The 22580-nt window shown below is 37.7% G+C and overlaps 1 protein-coding gene and 1 long non-coding RNA gene across 2 annotated transcripts in view; one reads left to right on the top strand and one right to left on the bottom strand.

Moving 5' to 3' along the window:
- nudC (nuclear distribution C, dynein complex regulator) overlaps nucleotides 1–22580 on the bottom strand; it is a 102776-nt gene that overhangs the window by 3401 nt on the left and 76795 nt on the right. The window lies entirely within an intron of this gene.
- Nucleotides 10558–12648, top strand: LOC138178971 (uncharacterized). Its single transcript, XR_011172884.1, has 3 exons — nucleotides 10558–11077; nucleotides 11162–11280; nucleotides 11396–12648. It is a non-coding gene; the product is annotated as an uncharacterized LOC138178971 (long non-coding RNA).

The following is a 22580-nucleotide window of genomic DNA, read 5'->3' as shown; positions in this document are numbered from 1 at the left end:
TAGTAAAAAATAAGATTCCTAAGATTTTCAAGCTATTACACCTTAATATCGTTTCTTATAAAAATACTAAACTTTCTTCCAAAACCTTTGCTACAAGAGAAAAGAGAAAGAGAGAGAGAAACAAATAATGAAAGAACCAACAAAAAAGGTTTTCCAAGATACAAGTTATCATTTATCTTACAAGTATTATACACTAAGACTACTTTGACGACTCAAGTTCTCAATTATAATTCCCATTCGCCGCAAAACCTCCAAACTCTAAAAATAAATATCAAGAAATAACACAATCAGCAGCAGTTCATCGGTAAAACTTCATTCTATCGACATTCCTCCCTATTTAATCATCTCCATAATCAGACTCGTGAGAATCACTTCTCTGGAGGCAACGATCCATCGATGTGGGACGTCCTCGGGTGACCAGCATCAGGAACAATTAAATCCACGAAGTTCCAAAATCCTAGATGATCCATCGTGCGTATCCCGTGTCGCAATTACAAGTATTCGAGAGAAAAAAGGAAATCAAGAGAAAGATCACGAACGACACGTGGATTACGCGTCGTGGAATCATCATTATCATCATCGGCGTCATCCTCGCGTTAGACGTGTTCTTGGATTTCCAGCGTGACGACGCCGACGACGCTGAGCGTAGCTGAGAGCACCGGTGCGTGGAAACGGATCATGGCTACCGAGTTTGCGCGTTAACAAAGTGGAATATCATTACGATGGAACGACAGAGAGCATAACCGAGGGAAGAGGCTCGTGTCGCCGGAGATTATCCTCGATCTCTCAGCCGGCGCTAACCAGACTGTGACACGAAAATTTGGATCGAGGTGGACAGACGAAAGAGAGAAAGATAGGGGGGAGGGGAGGGGGATTCGTATTTTGCAACTGTTCTCTTCATCACGATTCGCTCGTCAGCTTTTATGCAGCTGATAAGAGACTTCACATTTTCGGAGGAATATTGGCACGTGTGTACATTTTTTTAATTTGAGGATACTTTCGAAATATGTAAGAATGTCATATGTGTCATTGTGTGTCTATTTATTATATTTTATAGGAATTATGTGTCATACCTGTCATATTTATTATATCTCTCAGGAATTTCAAAACGTTTTTTCAATGTTTCAAAGAAATATACAACTGTGAAAGATAAAAAGTTTTTCGCACGATTGAACCAATTCGCGAAATTTTGCAAATTCAATATTAATAAATATCTTTGGGTAATATTAACAAGTCTGATAATAAAACAAATGACAGTTTAGAAACAATTATCCGATTGTTCTATTTAATGAAAAATTATGAAATTTTAATTATGAATTTTAACTTGTCAATTTACTAATACTATTGATTTGCAAAATACATATGACATATTTGTTTATAAAAAGGCCTTATATTTCTAAGAGCTTCTTATATTGAAAAATGAAATTCGTTTTGTACTCAAACCTTTCTGTAAACTACGACTACAATAATTTATCAGTTACTATATATCATTAGGTATTCCTAAACAGAATGGTATTCTGATTGGGACTTTAGAATGATTTATAGTATTTTTGGTATCTTCAATCGTAGTGTAACGATAAATATTCTTAAATCTGTAAAAATTCTTAAATCTGAGGAATTTTTATGTTAAAAAACTTTTTCAAAATATAGTTTTTAAACTTGAATCTTGAGAATTACGTAAGAGTGATTTTAGTAGCTTTTTCTGAATTCGCAATTCATTTAGGAAGTTGATATTATTCTGCATTTAATAACAACCACAACCTTATCGCAGATGGCAACTGAACGGGTTTTACGATTTGGAAGAAAAGACTTGTTGCCATAGAGCAGATCGCTTTATGGAGAAATTAACAAGCGAACGTACAGCTTCCGTCCTAAACGTCCACTCACGAAGATAAGATTAACTTAATCAGTCTATTACTCGAAGAAAAGGAGCAGAAGGAATGCTACATCCGTTTCTTATAAAGGAGATACGTAAACTGTGGCAAAAATGGAAGCGTTTCAAAAGAATCACGGATCGTGAATTTAAAACTTGTCCTTTAGAAGACTGACGAATCGAAAGTAAAGCAACCTTGGAAGACTAAGGGATGTACGTGAGCAAATTCACGTCTCACACCTCGTTGATGTAGCTCTAAACAGCCTCTAAAATTCTATTCCTTCGAAATATATTTATATCAATAAGCTTATGATCATTTCGTTTTCATAATCTGCCCGTAGACATTCCAGCAACTGTTGCAAAAGAAGATGCTACATTATATACAATTTAACCAAGTCTTATTTTAAATAATCTAATTAAACAACCGTTACACAAGAATTCATTTGAAAAAAATTCACATTATCATTACTAATCTTTATATCCATTACACAAAATTTATTCATGCCAGCTTAACAATTATGTATCTCTTCTCCATACACAATTTGAAGCAATCATTACACAAGAACGTATCTGAAAAGAGCTCACCTAGACGCTACAAATCTTTAGACCCATCAAGTGATCAACAGAGAGAAACAGCACATGAAAGCGTCAGAAAAACTTAATCAATTCAATTCGCGCTAACTGTAACAACTGCTCAAGAGATTACCGCCTATTTAACCAGATTCCTTATTATAATAACTCTGCTAACGCAACATCCTCTCAGACTCATTAACCCATTCCAATTATCTAGACTCCAGAGTATAATACCGATTTCCTCTCGATGCTATACAGGACGTTCCAGCAACTCTGTTTATTTGAAATATCTTCGCTGTTAGAAACGACAAATGAAAGTATCGTATACTATTATAAGTGAATGTTTATGCATTTTTGGGAAATTTAAGAATGCAAAATTATATAAAATATCCAAAGGAAATTGCTTAATATAACGTTTAATAGATGAAACAAATTTTTATGTAGATTCTATTTCGCTAGGTATGTTCGTAAGAATATAAAACAGCATAAAAATCTATAGTCTAATCGTAAGTATGAAAGTTTCAAGGTTGCAAAGACATCCTAGTATGGTGGCAATGATTTGCTACGTGCGTGGAGCTACAGAGGAAATCTAAAGATCAATTTTATCATAATAACTGAGAATCACAGTGATGCAGGTCAAGACTGGGAATTCGAATTTAATCACGTATTTCCACTTGCAAAAATAACACGCCTGCTTTCATAATAAGTTAAGTAATAACTTATATAATTAATTTTTATAACAAACGTAGAACGCTGTTTCACGTAAACCATCGGTAGGTTGATTTATACCACTATAATTGCCAACCCCTTGGCCATGTCGACTACTTCTTTTCAACTCTACGACGTATATAAGTAACATTTTTATTTCATATTTGAAGCAACGAAGAGATTTCAAGTGGACAAGATTGGTGAGACGGCCTGTATAATCACACTGCTCTCCGCTCATTTAATCGTCTCACACTGCGTCATTAGAGGCATCGTTTCCGTGATTTCCAGTCGTCGTTCGCATCGAAGTCATCTTCACTTTGTATGTACACTTGCGAAATCACCGTCTTCTTCTCCACCTGTGGCCGCGTGTTCGTACCCGTGTACGCACGCGTCATTATGTACGGTTATCGTTTACGATGGAACGTCGCCGATAATTTGCAACCGAGGTGGGAGGAGATCCTGCAATTTTCAATCGACGCTCCCTCGTGCCCATTATCCCCGCCGCTCTCGCGGCACGATCGTTTGTTCTTCGCGTTTTTCTGAACTTGTATCATCCGCGGATACCGCCAGGTTGCATGTTACACGGCCACGGGTTTAATATAGAGATTGTTCTGATGTTGCACAACGCAGATGTCAGTGAACGGTTCAACGGTGCCTCGGAACGTTTAATGGGAGTTCATGGCGAGGGTAATTGAAGCGTTAGGGTATCGGGGAATGCGCGCGATCGGATCAGATAGCGTGCACGTTGGCAGTCGAGGAAAAGCACGCTTGATCTGCGATTCGATGTAGGTTTTTCTAATGAATAGAGGAAAAATGTAATTTCTTCGGCAGTGGAAATTAATTGAAGTTGCAAGCATTCCAAGTGCCCTTGATTTTAGGTGATTGGGAAAATTTGTTAAACGCTTGATTAGCTGCCAATGTTAGAGAAAGATTGTTCGGAAAACGAACGTTGGTGTAACAAATTTGTAATTTAGAACTTGGAAGCTATATTCTTGAATCCGAAAGCTTCAATTCATATCTGTGAATTTTAACGTGTAGATTTAATTATTTGAATTAATGTTCTTGGACTTGAATTTTTTTATTTCAATTTGTAAACTTGATGTTTTCGATGCAAATATTTGAAATTTCAGTCCTCCGGTTACTTCTGAATTTAAATATCTGAAATCAAGCCTTCGAAATTCGATTTCCGCAATTTCAATTTCTATATGTTATTCTGAATTTAAATAATCAAACCTCTGGAAACAACAAATTGAAATTGAATTGAAACCCGCAAGAGAGATTGCAGCATTGCGGCGTAAAAACTGGATGGAAATAAGCAGCGAAACCCGGACGGATTTAATCTGATTCGTCAATCAGCACGGGAAACGATGTTCACGAGGACGAACGGACGTATCGCTGGAACAATGAATTCCTTCTGTGGCGAAAACAATTAAGGGGCAACGGTGTGTCAGAGTTTGCCGTGGTTCTGTAACGTAGCCTTGAATTTGAAAGAACAAAAGGATGGATTACGCTAACTAAATGACACGATATGAGAACGTTAGGCGGCTGCGCTTTGTTTCCCTTTGCACACGATTCACCTACTCTATGATATTAAATTGAAAATACAAATCAGTCGGATCGATCCTCTTTCGAAGCTGTCAATTACATTCTACAGATGAGTTTTGTACCATATAAAAAAGAAATATTCGATTAAAATTACGATATAGCAGAATCGTATTTATCTGAATGTATCGTCGAACAAACAGCTTGAATAATAATTCACTAATTTTCTCTTTATCTATAATTTTTAATTCATACGTTATAATCCACATGTCACTTTCAGAAGCTATTTATAATGTGAATGTACTTTTATATTTTCGTAACCGTAGACATATTTCTACCAAATTAACGTAGAAAATAACAGAATGTGTTTTATTAATGTTGGACAAAATCGAATTCAGTTCAACATAGAATTGCAAGGGTAATTGAGTACTAATTGAAATTTCGTTCCAATAATGCATTTCTACTGCATATTTCGTTCTCAACTTATTATACAAGGTGTGAATTTACTTTCGAATTCTTGTAAATGACCACCGTACCAAAAGAATTCCACAGAGGAAAATTAACAAGTATTCGCGTTTCCTTCTTTTGAACGTCGTGAGAGAGAAAGAGTACAATGAAACGTGTTTAACGATACTGCATGCTGCGTGAGTTTCAAGAGGAATTTGTTTCCTGTGTCCATATAGTAATCAGGCTTGCGGTTTTCGCCGTGACAGATCGAACACGCGTTACAACATGTATAAGGTATCCATTGGCGAACATTTCATTGAATAAGCAACTTTCTCTGGTCTGTTGACTGTCTACGCAGATAACTTTGCTCCTTGGGCAATACAACGCGCTTTCTACTCGAACAGTTAAATTCCTACAAACATCAATAATCTCTCCTAAACTAATCTCATTACGAAGTTGACTTGCTACAATTTTTACCCTTTGTTTCTATTATTGATATCAAGTAATCTAATCATAGTCATTTTTAGCTGCCAGGTTTCAAGTCGAAGCGAATTAATTTTTTGTCCACACACAAAAATTATTTGTCGCTTCATTGTATGTTTATCAAAACCGATTTATCAGACAGATGTACAAACCAACCGTAAGTGTTTATCTTACAATCGAGCTATTCCACTGATACAAAGTTTAAAATTTTTCGTCCAAAAAACCTTCCAGGAGAAAATCATTTATCTGGAAATTCGGTTTCATCGGTGACCTTATTTATAACACGTAGCTGGCTGACCCATGATGCGTCACATAACTCGTCATCGTTACAGGGCCGAAGGCTAGTTTCTCGGAGAGCTTCGTAACATTAGACAAAGTCACGCAACGGATCAACGAAACTTTCATCGTAGATTTGTTCAGTGGCCCAGTGGATCGAAGGTTGCAGCGCGTGGAACCGATTTATTTGGTGTCTTCGCCAAAATCCTTGGTAATCAAGAATTGACGTTGCTACCCGCTTACGAATTGTTGCGCAATCGAATAGTTTTCTCGTTGCTCATTGCGCCGAATAACGTGTCAAAAATCACGTCGTGACATCGAACCCTTTACGGATCAGAGATCATATTTTCCTGTCGATATCTGGCAAATGATCGTCATTCGCCAATGAAACTTGTTCGACAATTTATAATATTTCTCTGCACGAAAAATGGATGTGACTTGTACCATTAGTAGTTCATTTGTGATACTTAAATTGATAATTGGATAAAAAGACGATATAGATCGAGTCGATAAAGTATATAGATTTGTCTCTAAAATCGTATTTGACCTAAGAAAAATGAAAGAAAATATATACAGTGTTCAGACATTTAATACAGAAAATAAAGCATCGTAGCTTTTTCACATATCGTCTTCTTAAAACGCGTAATTTCAAAATTTAAGTTTCTTAGAATTGTCACTTGAAATCTCATGTATATTGGGAAATAATACATTTGTAATCCAAGTACTTTATGTAAAATCCGATGTAAAGCCATATAACACTTTTTGAAATGTTTTCTTTCCTTTTGAGTTTAATAACAGCAATCCAATAATAATTCGCCGAGTCACGTACGACTGGAAGTTCCATTCAACGTCAGAAGCTTCTGGTCATTATTTCGAGGAGGCGTTCGACGTTAGACTTGGATCGATTAGGTCGAACCAAGGCTGATGGTGCAGGTTTAATATTCATGCCGCGGGTACACGGTCAATGAGTAGTACTGCGTTTAGATACAGCGTTAAAAAGGCATTGACATAGTAACGCGAGCGCCTTAAAGGCTGATACAATTGAACATCAATGATCTAGCGTTCTTATTATATTATGCATACTCGTTTATATTTATAAATTTACTTTTCAATCACGATCGAGTAAACGATTTCTCTCATAGAGAATCGTTTTTGCTGTTTAACGAATGAGGTCGAGACGTACTAATAAAAAGCAAGAGTTACTAACTCGTATCTATCTTATTAACATATATAATATTTGCAAACGATGATGTACTTCAACACGAAACCATAATATTAGTTTTCTAACAGATAGAAACGATTAAACTTAACACTTAACAGTACTCTTTCTTTCTAGGAATCGTTTAAGCATTCGTCACAAGAAACTGTTCGTGTTTAATGGTACCACACGTATGAATTAAATTAGGCTCATTTATTTCTTATAGTCGACTATGAGTATCATATGATTTAGAAGTTATACATATACAGAGTCTGTATATTAACATCTTTTAAATCTTATTTTAATTACTAATGTTTAATGGTTTTCATAAAAATATGAATTTACATAAAGGTCCACACTCTACTGATAATAAATTTACAACGCTGCTTTCTAACAGAAAAAAGGCAATTTACGACTAAAGAATGTACCACGTGTCCAGTAAATATAAATCTAATTACATTCAAACCAACCGAAAAGAATCGATCCAAGGGTCGACACTGCGTCGAATGCGAAACGAAAGGCATCGGTCAGAAAGTTTCCAATTTTTTCCCAACCTTTTTCACGGCGGCGATTGTTCGTCCGCTCGAGCAACCTTTGATCCGCAAGGACGCGATTTCCTTCCTTTCAACGTCCGATTACTTCACGCGAATAAATCACAATAAATAGCTTGTCGCGGGCGAACAAATCGCGGCCGACGACAAAAACGACCATCCACCGGTTTCGACGTTAATTGGATCATTATACCGATACAAACTACTTACGGCGGTCTTTCGATTGATATCGAACGATCTTTATATATAGACGAGCCTGATTATTAATCCTGACGTACACATGCTGATACTTGAAGCTCTTTGTGCTATACGATGTCCGATCATGCGTATAGACGATCGAAGAAAGGGAGTTTCTTTCACGGAAGAAGTCAAAGAGATGAAAAGCAAGAGAGAACAATAAGAGCCGATATTATCTCGGGCGACGATTCTCTTTATCAATACGATCGTTAGATCCCATTCCATTCAAGGTCAGCAGACTGTTCTCGAACGATGAAGTGCATTTACATTTATCGGGATGATCGTTTCTGCACTCTCACGCTCGATAACGAAATCCTATGGCGCATCGCGCGTACAATGTTGCACTCTACGTGCAATACGCTTTACATTTCGTTGCTCGTGATTCTGATAAAGTAGTAGTGCTGTATTGTTGTATTTTATGGCGCTACGATCTTCTTGCGGAATAATTTACCAAGTAATGGTAGCGGTGAATTGTAGATCGTAAAGTAAATCGCGTATTTCTCTTCTATGTATTTACGACCTCACGTCGAATAGGATAATTGTAGTGATTTGTAATTTCTAATATTTCTCAGAAATCAAAGATCGTTTGTAGCATTGCATTTAGTTTATTAGCAAAGTTGATGCTCTTATAGAGGATTTGTTAGTATTGATGATATTACTTGTGCCTTGCAAAATTTCGTTGATAATATTCCGTCATTAAAAATTGTGTAAGAGAACTCCAGAAATTGTAGCACAAGCAAATTGTTATTAGAATTTTGTAATTTCACGATCAAGAACGATATTTCGTGAACGAAACTACTGAATTCAGTGACTCACGAAAAATTTACAAGCCTATCTAGCTTTGTATGTGTGCAACTTTCGATTTCGTTAATTGTGTCGTAAAAACGAGTGAAATTAGGAGATAAATTGATCCAGGTGTCAGGCCTAGCGAAGATAAATTAAGTATATAGTAAAAATTGAGATAAAGGCAATTTTTCAGTGAAACGTATATGGAAAAAAATCGTAGTACATAAAACTGATTTCTTATTGAAATCACACAAGAGTATAAATTATACGAGATGTCGTTTCGAAGAAATGAGCAGCCTAATAAATCTATTCGGCACATATTTATATATCGATAAGTACTACTAGCTTCTCGATATTCGATATTTTACTATACCATTAAACTATTACCTAATAACAATTTGTCAAGTCACACCCTTTTGAAACTTTGTTAAATTCACTGACCTCGTATATATCACGAAGAATGACATGAATTTAAAAACCGCGAAACAGAGGCATACTTACGCGAATATTCATAGCTCTTCTGAAAGCTATTTTCTCGCGAGGTTCGTGCACGCCAACCATAATTCATTTCACATTTTCAGCGTGATATCACGTAAAGGATCGTTCATAATGGATTGTCGTGTCTCTCAAGAATTTGATACCAGTGTCTCATAAAAGATCGGCCACTGATTTACAAGCTGACAGCGGAATACTTAATTTCGAGTAGTTAAATTTTTAAGGATGGCCGTCGGAGGTGACGGTGAAATGATAAAGTAACGTTTCGGAGATCGATCGAAGCCCGTTATCTTTCGACCTGTTGTTCAAACACTCGAATTTATGTTCTAAAAAGAAGAAGAAGAAGAAGAAGAAGAAGAAGAAGAAAAAAGAAGGATTCACGTCCAACAATTCATTTAAAATTCATGACACAAATGTCTGGAGGTACCTCGCGTATTATTGGACGTTTATATGGTACTTACGTTCAAATTTCGTTGTAATTATTATTCGCTTAATTGTCGGATCGAATCGAGCAACCGTTTCGTAGGCGATGACATCAGCAGCAACTGCTTTACAAAATCACTGGAACCATAAAACTCGCGGGTTGCAAAAGCGATTGCATATAGCATTCCGGACTCTAATTAAAGAACAAATCGTTAAAACAATGTTGTTGTACTTAACAAGAAAACATTTCTAAGATAAAAACTACATACGGTATAATGAATTGGAAATATAGACAAATTTATCTCATCTATAAATGAAAAAACCGTGTTCCAATCTAATCCAAATACGGACGATCATGTATTATCTACTTATTTACCTACCAATTTTATATGTTTTCTAATTCGAATAGTACCAAACAAAACATCTATACCAATTAATAGCTTCTAATCTTTGGGCCATCATGAGAAAATATTGTCAACTGGGATTCCTTTTCCCATAAGAAAACAAAATTCTGATTATAGAGCATCAACACTTTGATTAGCAAGATAATTATAGTCGTAGTTCTTTCGAGCGTTTGTTGGAGGAAGAAACGAAAAATCTATGGCCCCAAGTTAGTCCTTCTTCTAAAACAGAAACACAGGCACAAGGAACTCAGTTGTACAATAATACGAACACTTGGACAATAAATATTAATTATAGCAACATACTAATAGGATAATTGCAAACGCGTTTCTCATGACTTTACGAAATTTCTAATCGTTAACTTCATCCTCCAACTAACGTGATCTCCCTGTCCACGAATCCTGCTTTATTCGAACGTATCCACGTTTCTTTCAGCCGTTCGACATAGTTTCGACGAAGACGTACGGTCACACAAAGAAGTATAGCTGGCAAGGGCAGGGGAGTAAAAGCGAGTATAAAACGAAGAGGACAGGGAAGATCGATGAGCCTCCGCGGCTCCGCGTTACACAGGTGCACTACGTGCACAGGTGAACTGTGGTGATTCTACGAAAGCACGTGCACGATACTAAACAGATGAGAGAGGTATATAGAGGGACGAGAAGAGATACGAGGCCCAGATAGAAGTGGCGCGTGCGCCTATGCATCCGGTTTAAGAAAACTTCAGACACGTCGATTCAGTGGGAAAAACGCGAGGTCTTTATGTAACCGGTTCGGACACGAGAAGTTTAAGAAGCTCCCGTATCCGAACGATACGAATAAAAGCGTGTAGGGTCTAATGGTGTCAGATGGTGTCTTTCGCCGTTGTGCCCTGAAAAGGCGAGCAACACACGTGTTCCACGCGGGTACGACGACGAGCGTTTTGTAATTTTGTTAATCGTTCGTGCGAGCCATAGCGATTAAGTAATGATGGAAAGCCCGGTTGCAACGAGCAAGCCGAGCGAGCGCTACGATTTTTGTTAGATGCGCCTCGATAGGCATCTTCTGGCTGGAATCGGTGGCCTTCGCGATTCTTCGATAGTTTCGGTGAGTAAGAGAACGCAATTTTGTAAGGTTTCGTGTTCCTTTTTTCTCTTTTTTCAGTAATTTCACTGGAATTTTGTTTTTTAGGGTTTCGTGTAAGATGTTTCTCTTTTCGATTGGGATATTAGCGATTTACCTTGTGGTAGATTATTCTGAAAATCTGAAGTACATAAGTATCTGGAATTGGGTCAATCTATTTTCTACAGGTATCTAAATGATCTCTTATTTGTACTTATATTTATCTAGAATTATACATGCACACACTAAAGTGAAGACTTAGAACAATTATCATTTTCAATCACATAATAATTCATGTTCTAGGTAAGACATTCGGTGGATTATTTGAGCCATTCAAAATACAAGTTCATTAATTTATAAATGTTAATTATATCTTGCCAAAAAAGCTGTATTTCGGATGTAAATTTACTACAATTTATTTCTATATTTTTAACAAGTTCACAAAGGCAATAAATCTATTATTTTTTGCCAGGTTTAGCAGTCCTACTGTAAATTTTACCAGAATAGCTTATAATTTCCTACAAATCGAACAATTAACCTTGACAAAGTCAGCCAGTTCAGCTTCTGTGCGTGTCCCATTTACTAAATATATCCTCTATACTACCATCAAAATACATAAAATTTAATGAAATCCATCCATGATTTCATAACTACCAAACACTTGCCGCAACCAACCAAGCGTACCTATACTGATGAATGGGGGTGTAAATAAGAGAGATTAAAACCATCATGTTCTCACCTAAGAAACACTATCACAGAAGAGATAAATACTAAAAGATCGTTGAAAGCAACATTCGAGGATGCCAATCGGCGCGTAAACACGATCGAGAGTGATCAGGCAGTTTTTCACGCGAGATCGTTGGATTTATCGATGATCGGCGAGCGTCGACGAGGACGCGGTTGCAACGTTTGACGTTAATCGATGGAAACTTTATAGCCAGGCGATATATTAGCGGAGAAGGCAGGTGTTGGTGTCGATCGGTCGGCGAAACCGTGTGGTAGCGGTTCGCCGGCAAAAATTCCAGAGGTCCGGGACCGGTTCCTCCCAAAAAATTGGCGCCGAGCGGACCATGTTTCGGGTCAAAGAACGACCTTGCCTCTCCGTGCCCCGTTCGTCGCTCGTGTGTGTTCCCCACGTACTTTTTCGCGTCCTCGTGCCCCACCGCCGCGATACATCGTGGTTTCGCATCGCCACCTCGACGCCAGTGGCGTAATATTACACGATCGTTCGAAATAAAAGGAAGAAGAGAAAAAAAGCAACATAGCAGAGAAAACACGAAAACAGAAATAGTTAATCGCTGGAATCCGGTGGCGCTTGGAAGTTTACAGAATCTCGAATTTCTCCCGATTTTCTGTACGATTGCCCGGAGCATTGTATTTATTATCGCCAAGATCAGAAACAAGCGTAAAATAACGACTACTGTCTTGCAGAAACTGCGTATGTTCTTATAAAAAGTATCGATGGCAAATGTAATAATAAATGTTTTAATATTGTTGCTTATCGTGTATGTGAATAAAGGTGTAACTTGCGACGATAGTATTATTTAGGAAGTGATAATTCAATTTTAAATGCGACTATTTAAATTGTCGCAACTTATAACAGCGAATATATTAATAGGCGTGTGAAATTGGAAATTGGTCAAATATTTCACTAACCAAATGGTTACTGGGAAATAGTCGTCTGAAATTTGTGCAGCGTTACAGCGTGAAGTAGGTTTCTCATAGCGGAGCCTATAGAAGCTTATATAGATTCAGAGAGTCAGCACGAACAATGAACGTGTGCACGGCGTCTGCATCTGTTCGAGAAAGTGCAAGCGTTTTGTAATCCCGCGTAATTTTACGAGGACAGAGACTCGCGGCTGATGCGATTCGACTTGCTGGCCATCTGTCTACGCGGCGAGATTTTGTTATAGCGAGTGTTTTACGCGGCCCCTTGCGCCATAGTAATACCGTGAAAAATCGTGATATTAAGGTTATTCAGTCCGAGTAATTAATCATACTTTGAACGTACGAATATTGCACTTAAAACGAGACTGATTGCCCAAGAATAGAATAATTAATGTTTTCCCAGGGCGATTATTTAGTACCTTTCGTCGCTACCGATCACCGTTAAACGTAAGACACCGTCAAACAAAACGAACGTTTCGGGCGACAATAAGGAAACTCGATCGCATCGATACACGTGCTCTTTAGTTGCCATTGTAACGAGATACAAACAATCGAAGGAGCTTTTTTTCGTTACCGCGTTACGCCAGTGGCTGATACACTTATTGAGTACGCGATCGGTGGCGTGCAACCGCGCATGCGCATGATCGCCGCAAAGTTGCGCACAAGCGAACGCGCGAACCGCGCACAACAAGGCAATTGTGCAACTCGCCACTCGACGATAGGGGGACGAGGGGGCGAAGAGCGCCGATCGGTGGCGCGGCCGCCAAAAGTGAAATCGAGAGGTGGAACACAGGACGAAACGGAGGGGAATCGCCGGCAGCTGTTAAATGAAAACATAGGATTAAGGGTAAACCGGGAGCTAGAGAGAGGCGAGCCATTATGCATGATCGAGATCGCGGATATCTTGCCAATTTTGCTCCCTTTCGATGTACTATTGCTCACCAGATATTTGAACAAGAAGTATTTGAACGCTTATCATAACGAGAGTTTAAGTATACAATGTATGTATTATATAAGACATTTTGAAACTTCATTAGTGCTAGTAATAAATCACGTCTATCGTGACTATATTGGTAGAGTTCAAATCCAATTTGAAAATGTACACAGGAGATACAAACTAAGAAAATGATGAAACAGTGGCTATAAAAAGTATTAACACATTACTGTATTTATTATAGCATTTACATACTAATTAGTTGGATTCAAGTATATTAAATTTCGTATCATGTAGTAGCACTTTCATATGGTTACAAAAACTTGATACTATGAAAATCAAATAAATAACCTGATAAGAAGACGTCTCATTGAAAATTAAGGATATGTGGCAATACCTTTTGGAGCCACTGTATATAATGCACTTGACTAGCAGCATATTTACAGTCTTTATTACAGTCAGATAGTCAGTTGACCGTTTTCATTTAACCTTCATATTTCATGATGCTGTTTTTTTTAAATAACAAAAGAGATCTTACTAAGTAATAAAACAGTTAACCATCTGGCGATTCGTTGCGCAACTACGTATGGAGATACTTTGGCTATCGAAACAGAAACAACGCGAACGATTGACATTATCGACGCTTAGAATCGCAGAGAATGGTTCGAGTTGCTAAAGGACCACCCATGCAAGAGGTATACGTATACAAAAATTACGCTCATGCGGGCACTGCCTAACGATTCGACCGCGATATTTTGCGTAATTTATTTCGCGGTTTCTTGCATTGGAAGAAATTCACTTTTCTCTTATTTACAGTTTTAACTTGCAATTTATATGTGCCTTTTCACCACGTGCACAGATTACAGCGGATAACAAAGTCTGTCACTGTGAATACTTGACTGATCCTCGCGTATTTCATTTCTCATCGCACACTGTTTTTACGCAATTGCCCTCTTTATTACTTAATAATTACTGAATTTATAGTTATTTCGTTATTATCTACAAAACATAGGACAAACTCGGGTTCCTATAAAGATCTGAAGTGTAATCTGTCTTTGAAAATCCACTTCCTGAATTTCATTTCATTTAAATTTTCTTTTTAAATCTGGTTACTATAACTTTCACTCTATATTTGTCTCTACCCATATGATGCGCAATTTTATAAGGATATTTCAAACATGGAAAAGCGATATAAACGTTACTAAAAAAATCTTGCCTCATAGAAGCAAACGTATTACATATTTGACTGTGGCATAAGAAATGCAATTAATTCACACATTAATGCGACCCTAGACTAGCGTTATGGGATCAGAACGTTAGGAAGACATTAATTCGCATTGTTTCCAGGATTTCCATTATGCAAAGCGTCCATCGGTGCAATTTTGTGCGGCATTCCTTGACACAAATGCGCATGGAAACGCACGCGTGCGCGCCGCACAGAGAGCACGATAAATTTTTAGATAGACTTTAATCGCGCCGTTGCGTTGACTGGATACGCGGTGAAATATCGCCGTTACGTGCGACTCGTTGTAATTAAATACATAATAATTCTTTAGACGTTGAGAGGATCGACGATTGCCGTGGTTGGTGCGCACGCTGATTCCTCGAGCGTACATAAGCGGAATGCATCGATCGATTCAAAGTGGAGTCTGACTTCGTCTCGACGCGGTGTGTGCACCGTTATGGCAACTACGGCTGTCATTCGTCCGAGTCTCGACCGAATCAAGAATCGCTTTGCGTGGAAACTATTGTTTCCAGTTGAGAAATAGCAAATCTCGTCCAACTTGGTTAGCACAAGTGCCAGCTGCTAGCCCTATGTTTGGTTCTATCGACAATTACTTGTACTTTTTATTTGGTTTGAAGCCTCCAAGATTAATTCACTCTATTAGAATAGGATTACTTTAGTAGATTGCAATTTTTGTCATTATTGTAATTGAAGGACTGAAGGAAAAAGGTATGTGTCTAGATTTTTAATTCGAAGGAACTGTGGATAAAATTATCATTTAGTACAGAAGTCTGTATACTGTCAAATATTAAAATATTTTCGAAAATTCTTGAGATAAATTATATTCTAATTCTTATACACTTTTCGGAATAATTGGGTTCTATTGAATCAACCGAATGAATAAAAGCGAAGAAACTCAATAGGCTGGATAGATCAACATATTATTTGTACGATGTTAAGATAAAAATTGACTTCAAGGAAATAATTAAAGAAAGGATGTATAAGCATTAATTAAATCCTTTTGTGCAGTATATTCATTCTATTCGTTTCCAAAAAAGGATGTATTTATACAACTTTTGTATTGAGTCCCTCGATACTATTGACCAATTCAATATACAATCTTCGATTGCAACATCCATTGTAACAAAGATCAAACATCTCCAATAACAATTTCAATTCAATCAATCTCATCTGAGAGACTCATCTGAGCCTAATCTAATGTGCTTCGAAATTATTTCAGCTCGAAATTATCGAAAGAAAATTTAGTTTGCTTAAGGAAAGTATTATTAACGAGCGATGAATCATATATAATAATTACCAAAGGGCAATCATATTTCAATCCATTGCACAACGATCGATACAACGAAACGATTCTCGTGTAGCAGCTGCTTAAAAGCAATTTCTTGTCTTCTTAAACGTTCTATTCCCCCATAGTCGACCGCGTTATGAGCAGCCGCTTGTCCATCTCGATTGTTGCGCCAGACTCGCCGGCGCATCTACTACTTAGGTCCCTGTCATTGACATCGGCAATCATTATCATCATCCTCATTACATTTGCGACGAGTACCACCGATTGATTCCAGTTATTACAAGCATCGATCCACCAACGATGATCCTTCCCTGCGAATGGGGAACCCGCGGCAAACCTGGGTTAATCGACGATAATGTGGCTTTCGATTGGGAAACACAGCTTTGATCCAGGTCAACGACTATCGCGCGCTTTGATCGTGCATGGGGCGATCCTTTATTGAAATCGTTAGGAGGTTTATTAAGTCAACATTTGTTGAAAATGTTAGGTAACTGCTAGGAATCTCTAGGAAATCTACGAATTCCATACATTTCTTTCATAAGTGATATTTGCAAAATAAATATTTTCTCTCTTCTGAATAAATGTTTTATGGTGAAATTAATGAAATTTCCTGGAAATAAAAGATCGACATCTTTCTCATGAGAGGTTTAAAGATTTATTAGCGGCGAATAGAGGAATATTTAAAATTGGTAGTTTGTTAAAATCAAAGATACTAAGTATACTGAGATTTTTTAGAGAAACGTCTATGTATCGCGAAGAGTCGGGAATTAGCCAATCGATATTGCGAATCGGTTGAATCGAGATCGTCGATTCGACTCGATGAACGCCTTTCACGCACAGGTTACTCAACCGAAATCGTTACAATTTCTTTATCCATCCGGAAACCGCAACTCCGCGCTGCCTAAGTAATACTCGCCGCCTCTGTTTTCGAGGAGTTAAACACCAGTTAAACCAGTTGAAGACTTGCTTTTCGTGATACGGATTGGATTTCTATCTTTGTATAACATTGTATAATATTTTATTCTTCACAATTGAATTATTCATTAACTTGTTAACCGAACAAGACGAGTTAACTCATTATTCGTTGTAACATGGTTAAGACGGTTAACAGATAGCATAGTTTAAGGTTAGAAGTAGGAGTTTCGATGTGTTTCTCACCTCCAGGAACAATTCACTCAATTTTGCAATCTATGAATCATAGACGCTATCTTTCCACGTGTTGATTCTCCTTTCAATCCAGCTCTCGTTAACCTCCATCGTCGATAAATTCGTAAAAATTCCGCAATATCTTCTAACTCATTTTCAAGAGGTCTAGGATGCTCAACAATGAACTTTCTAAACTCACACGTCGCTATTCTAATCTTAAATATAACTATCTAAAACAATACACCGAAAGAGAAGAAGAACGAAGTTGAAAAAAATGAGTGGAAAGATGAGAAAGTGGCAGCGATCAAACTTACTCGTGCGTTACACTTAAGTTTCATTTCCTGCACATTCTCATCAAGCTACAGAATAATTATTCATCTATATCGGCGTAATGATTCTTCAGAAATTATGCAGATAAATCAACTAAAATTTGAAATCGAGCAAGTCTGAGCTATCGCCAGGTTGTTGCTACGCGAGAACAATAGCCAACAACGATCTTGCGATACTTCGGATTTGCTCTATTCCGGACTTTAATTAATTTTACTCATTTTTAACAGAAATAGTAGAATTCTTAAAGAATTGTTTCATAGATGGATAAATATCCGAAGAAGATGAAGTTTGACTTCTGCTCAGTTCTTTCAACTTTCCCGTCACATCTCAGGCAAAAATGCCAATTTTTGTTCCTTGAGAGATGCTCTTTAACGTCCTGCAAGAATTTTTCGTTTGCAAGAAGGTCGATAAATGGCCAGCTTTTAACATCCTCCTGTTACTCATACCAAATACGCAAATATTAATTTCAAACTTTCTTCGGTCCGCCCATTGTATGTCAAATTTCTCAGTATCATAAAACTTTAGCAAATCGTAAACGGTACAAAGAAACCGAAGAATGACGAAGACTGAGACCGGTGGTTTGGATCACTAACATCCGAGGATCATTAACGTCTCTCTGGAGGATTCGCGAGAGTCTCTCCCCGTGGGGAAAAGTGACGCACTACTCGTGTTCGTGGTCGCAGATCGCTATTGGGAAATCACGCGACTTTGATCCGGCTCCGCTCGTTTTATCGCGTGTTCCCTCCTCCGGTTTGATGCCTAGGCTTCGACGAGGATACGCGCGCGCGTGTGCACGGTGACACTACCGTCGTCGGTGTCAAGGATTCCGAAGGATGAGCCTATACCGAGATTTATTGGGTTATTTGCGTATATGTTACAAGGCTATGAGCGCCAAGTGACAACGGTGAATCCTGGACAGCTGATCTTCCGCTGCACGCCACCACCTCCTGCTTTTTGCTTATTCTCATAAAGGCACAATGTGGAGGCAAAACGTCATATTCCTCTTTATTCTGACAATCAGCGTTTGATGCCATTTGCTTGCAATAGGTTTTCCATGACGTTAACGATTAACGGTTTTGCTCTCTGAAGAAGCTACTAATACGAGTTTCTACAGGTGGTTTATGACGTGACGTCTTATGGATGTGGTATTTAAATTTTTTTTAGAAAGTAATAAAATAACGAGGAAGACGGAAGAGAAGACTTACGTTACATGAGTCTGTGATACCAGGAACCTTTTGCACGAATGATTTATTACTATCTATTAGTGAAAATTAGAAACTGACAGGTTACAGGTTATTGATTGTAGAAATTTTTTGCCTAATTTCAAACCACGATGACTTGTCATTTGTAAAACTTCTAAAATTTCATGCTTTCTTCGTTACCATTATTGTAAGAAGCAAAGAGTAACCAGAAACTCGAACCTGTTACTGTTACTGTAAAAGAGTTGTAATTAGTAAATTGAAAAGTTTTATTAATAATATTGCTTTAACTATGCGTAAGAATCGAACTTTCAGGAAAATACAGCCGACTTTTGGTGAGCAAGTCTGTTGTTTATCGAAAATATCAGAATTTTACTTTATTTGTATGAATTCCAAATTGAATAAAATACAGGATGCGGTTATGTTACTATAATTGAAAGGATATTAAGGCTCGCTTGAAATTTGCGATTAATTATTTCGTTCGCGATAACATTCAATTATAATAACGACAAAGATGTTAAGATTTGCTTAAGACTCTACAATTAATCGTTTCGTACACAACAACGTTCAACTGACATAACGAACAATACGAAAGAAAATGATTCGGCGAATCGATTAATTTGATGTAAACTAACTGTGTTTCAAGAGTGCACAGCTGTTCAGCGTTTGTTTGGAGTTAGACGATCATTTCAAGTAAAAGTTACTTAATATTTGTATGCAAAGGGTACGCAGGTGATTAAACTTGGTTAATCGACTGTCCATTAAGAACATTGAACTTCTCCTGCATAAAGGATAGAAGTTTCTATGGACGTCTACATTAGGCTAATCCGACAACTCTTAAACGCAAGGTGGAAATATGAAATATGAATAAAATTGCCATTTCTGTAATTCTTGTGCAAGCATCGGCGCGCTGATGATTAGATAATTTTTATTACGAAGTATATTATGTTGCAATTATTCTTGTCGTGGTTTCTACCGAGGCCGTTTCTTAACATTACATAGTTTTAAACATAGTAATAAAAAAATTATATAAATTAACTCTTACAAGAAAAGATATTCGCGGAGAATATTAAGAAGTTGGAAAAAGAACAAGTTTCATGAACATGTACAGAAGAGTGACGATTAAGCCACTGATTGAGAAAGGCAAGTTAATTTGTTACACATTTTGTCAATTTTTTGTACACGATTCCTTATTTAGAAACCTCCTATTACTTTATACGTTGTCCTACTTCTGTTAATAATAAATTACATCACATTTACATATGTAAAGACTAAAATTGACATGAACTAAATTGAAGATCAATTGACTCAAATTGATTCCATGACTATAGAGAAGTTTCTACTTAAAGAGCAACCCAGCAAACGAGTTAAATATAGAACCAAACATTCCATCGAAGAGTCCAGGACTTAATTATAATCACTGGCCATTTTCGTTTTTACGTATCTAAAGGTACATAGAAATCCAAGGATTTCGTATTTCTTTGAAACGACCGCGTTTATCTTTCACCTGTCAACTTCTGAACAATCACGAGTTATCTACGAGCTGCTATGGAATTAAATTTTACAATAATAATCTCGTTTTTCCACGGTATAACGCGTCGACGATGTTGCAAACGTCCGTGTCGAAAGTAGCAATCGAGTGCATGGTCTAATTGCGCGATAATTGCCAGGATAACCTTGTCGTGTCGTGGCGTCCTTCCTATTTCTTCGTTTCACAATCCACTAGGTGGCCAAGTACGAATTTCTTCTTCGAAGGGATTCCACCGTTTTGAACACTTCCTTATGGCGCAATGCCAGAAATTCTGGCCATTTTCCTTTCTTCAAGGCGTTCACCATTCCACAAAAACGAAATCATAGACGAAAGAAACTTGGTCGAAGGTGATGACCCCATCACGTCATGATTGACCTTACGAATCGTGATGTTTCGCAAGGTATAACACGAAATTATAAATGGATCAACTTTGGCTCGAGGAGTCAGGCCACGATCAATGCATAATTACCTCGATAAACGAGACAGCGAATTTGCATAATAATCGCACGACTAAAAGGCTCACTGAACTTTCGTTGTACACTCTATCTTTAATTGATCATCGCTCAAGTGATTTTTGACGTCCTTTTAGTCGGTTTTCGCAGTATGGACTTCCTATGTGGGTCTAGATGTTTGATCGACGGGGCTTCAGATATATAAATTTTTCATTCAAAGGATTTTCTGGTCGTCTGATTAATTTTTAAGTCGATTCGAAGGTCTGAATTTGGGATGAACACATCCTACTGAACAAATTAAACGAGCTACGTGGACAAAATTAATTAAACGACATTTTCATGAATTTTTAGTTCCTAAGTGATAGAAAGATGAGGAAACAGAAATACAAAAAATGTTGAGCTGTATGTTTAATATTTTAAACAATTGAATACTCGAATAATATTTCGTTATAGTAACGTATGTCAAGTTGTATGTAAAGTATGTCAAGAAATTAGAACATCAATATTTTCCATTTAAACTCATATCAACATCAACGTTACACTGTGCTTCGTGTCTTATCATTCGCATGATTCCTAACTTATCTGAAAAAAAAAAAAAAAAGAAAAAATCCCAGAAATCATTCAAATGTATCTTCAAACTTCAAAGAATAAATCTCTGTGCCGAAAACTCTTCAAATCCCAAAATCCACGAACTTATCCACAAATTTTCGTGTTCAGTAATTGCGTGGCAATTACACCAATGACCCCGGTTTGCCGGCTGACCTTACCGGGAATGCTGTTTTAAATTCCTGCATTTCGCAATTGGCGGATGCTCGTAGCACGTTCCTCGTTCCCGACCACGTATTAGGCAGAACCAGTCGTTTTTGACGCGCGGAACTCCGTATTTCAACCGCGTAGAAGCGTCTATCCATGATGGACGGAGAAAGAGAAAGAACAAGAGAGTGAAACACTCGTAAACACACAGAGGAAGAAGGATAGAGAGGTTGCTCGGGTCCGGTTGAACGAGACTCGCATACGGAAAACCAATGTCCCAATGTCACAACGATGATACGCTACCGCCCCCGCTCGCCTCCCGGAATAGTTTTTTTATCCGTTGCTTTGGCGGCCGCACGATGACAAGAAAAGGTTATGTAACGCGAGGCCTAAATACCAATCGACGTGTTCTGCCGGATGCACGGAGAGGAGATCTGCATCCAGATTGCAGATTGTCCCCATCGATCGATCGCGAGTGAATCGTTTGGATGACGTAAGCAAAAGGAACGAGGCGAGACAGATCGGACATCAGAGGTGTCGATTATCGGCGCGTGGAATTTTTACACGATGAATTAGAATTTGTTTATTCTAATGGTGTCGTGATGAAACTTCTAGTTGGAGAGCAGTGGATCAAGTGGTAGGGGAGAGATTTTCTGGAAGCGATTAGACGTCATTGTAAATCTGTCCTTTGGATGAGTCTCTGTGTGGTGGATTGAATTGATGTGATTTGCCAGTAGAAGCGATAAATGTAGGTTTTCTGTTGGGATAGGATTTTTGTGATACAGTTTGTAGTACATACTACATGGTATATTTTTATACGCGTTTTGTTTATGTCATATACCGTATAATTGATTATAATTTTCTTAAAGAATCCTTGATTCGTCAGGCCAAAATTGGGCCACAGATTCGCGACAGCGAGTGGCGCCAACATTGCAAAACCG

Source organism: Bombus flavifrons, chromosome 4, assembly GCF_040668555.2.
Source record: "Bombus flavifrons isolate JBK064 chromosome 4, iyBomFlav1_principal, whole genome shotgun sequence".
NCBI lineage: Eukaryota > Metazoa > Arthropoda > Insecta > Hymenoptera > Apidae > Bombus > Bombus flavifrons.
This window is presented reverse-complemented; position numbering and strand designations above follow the sequence as displayed.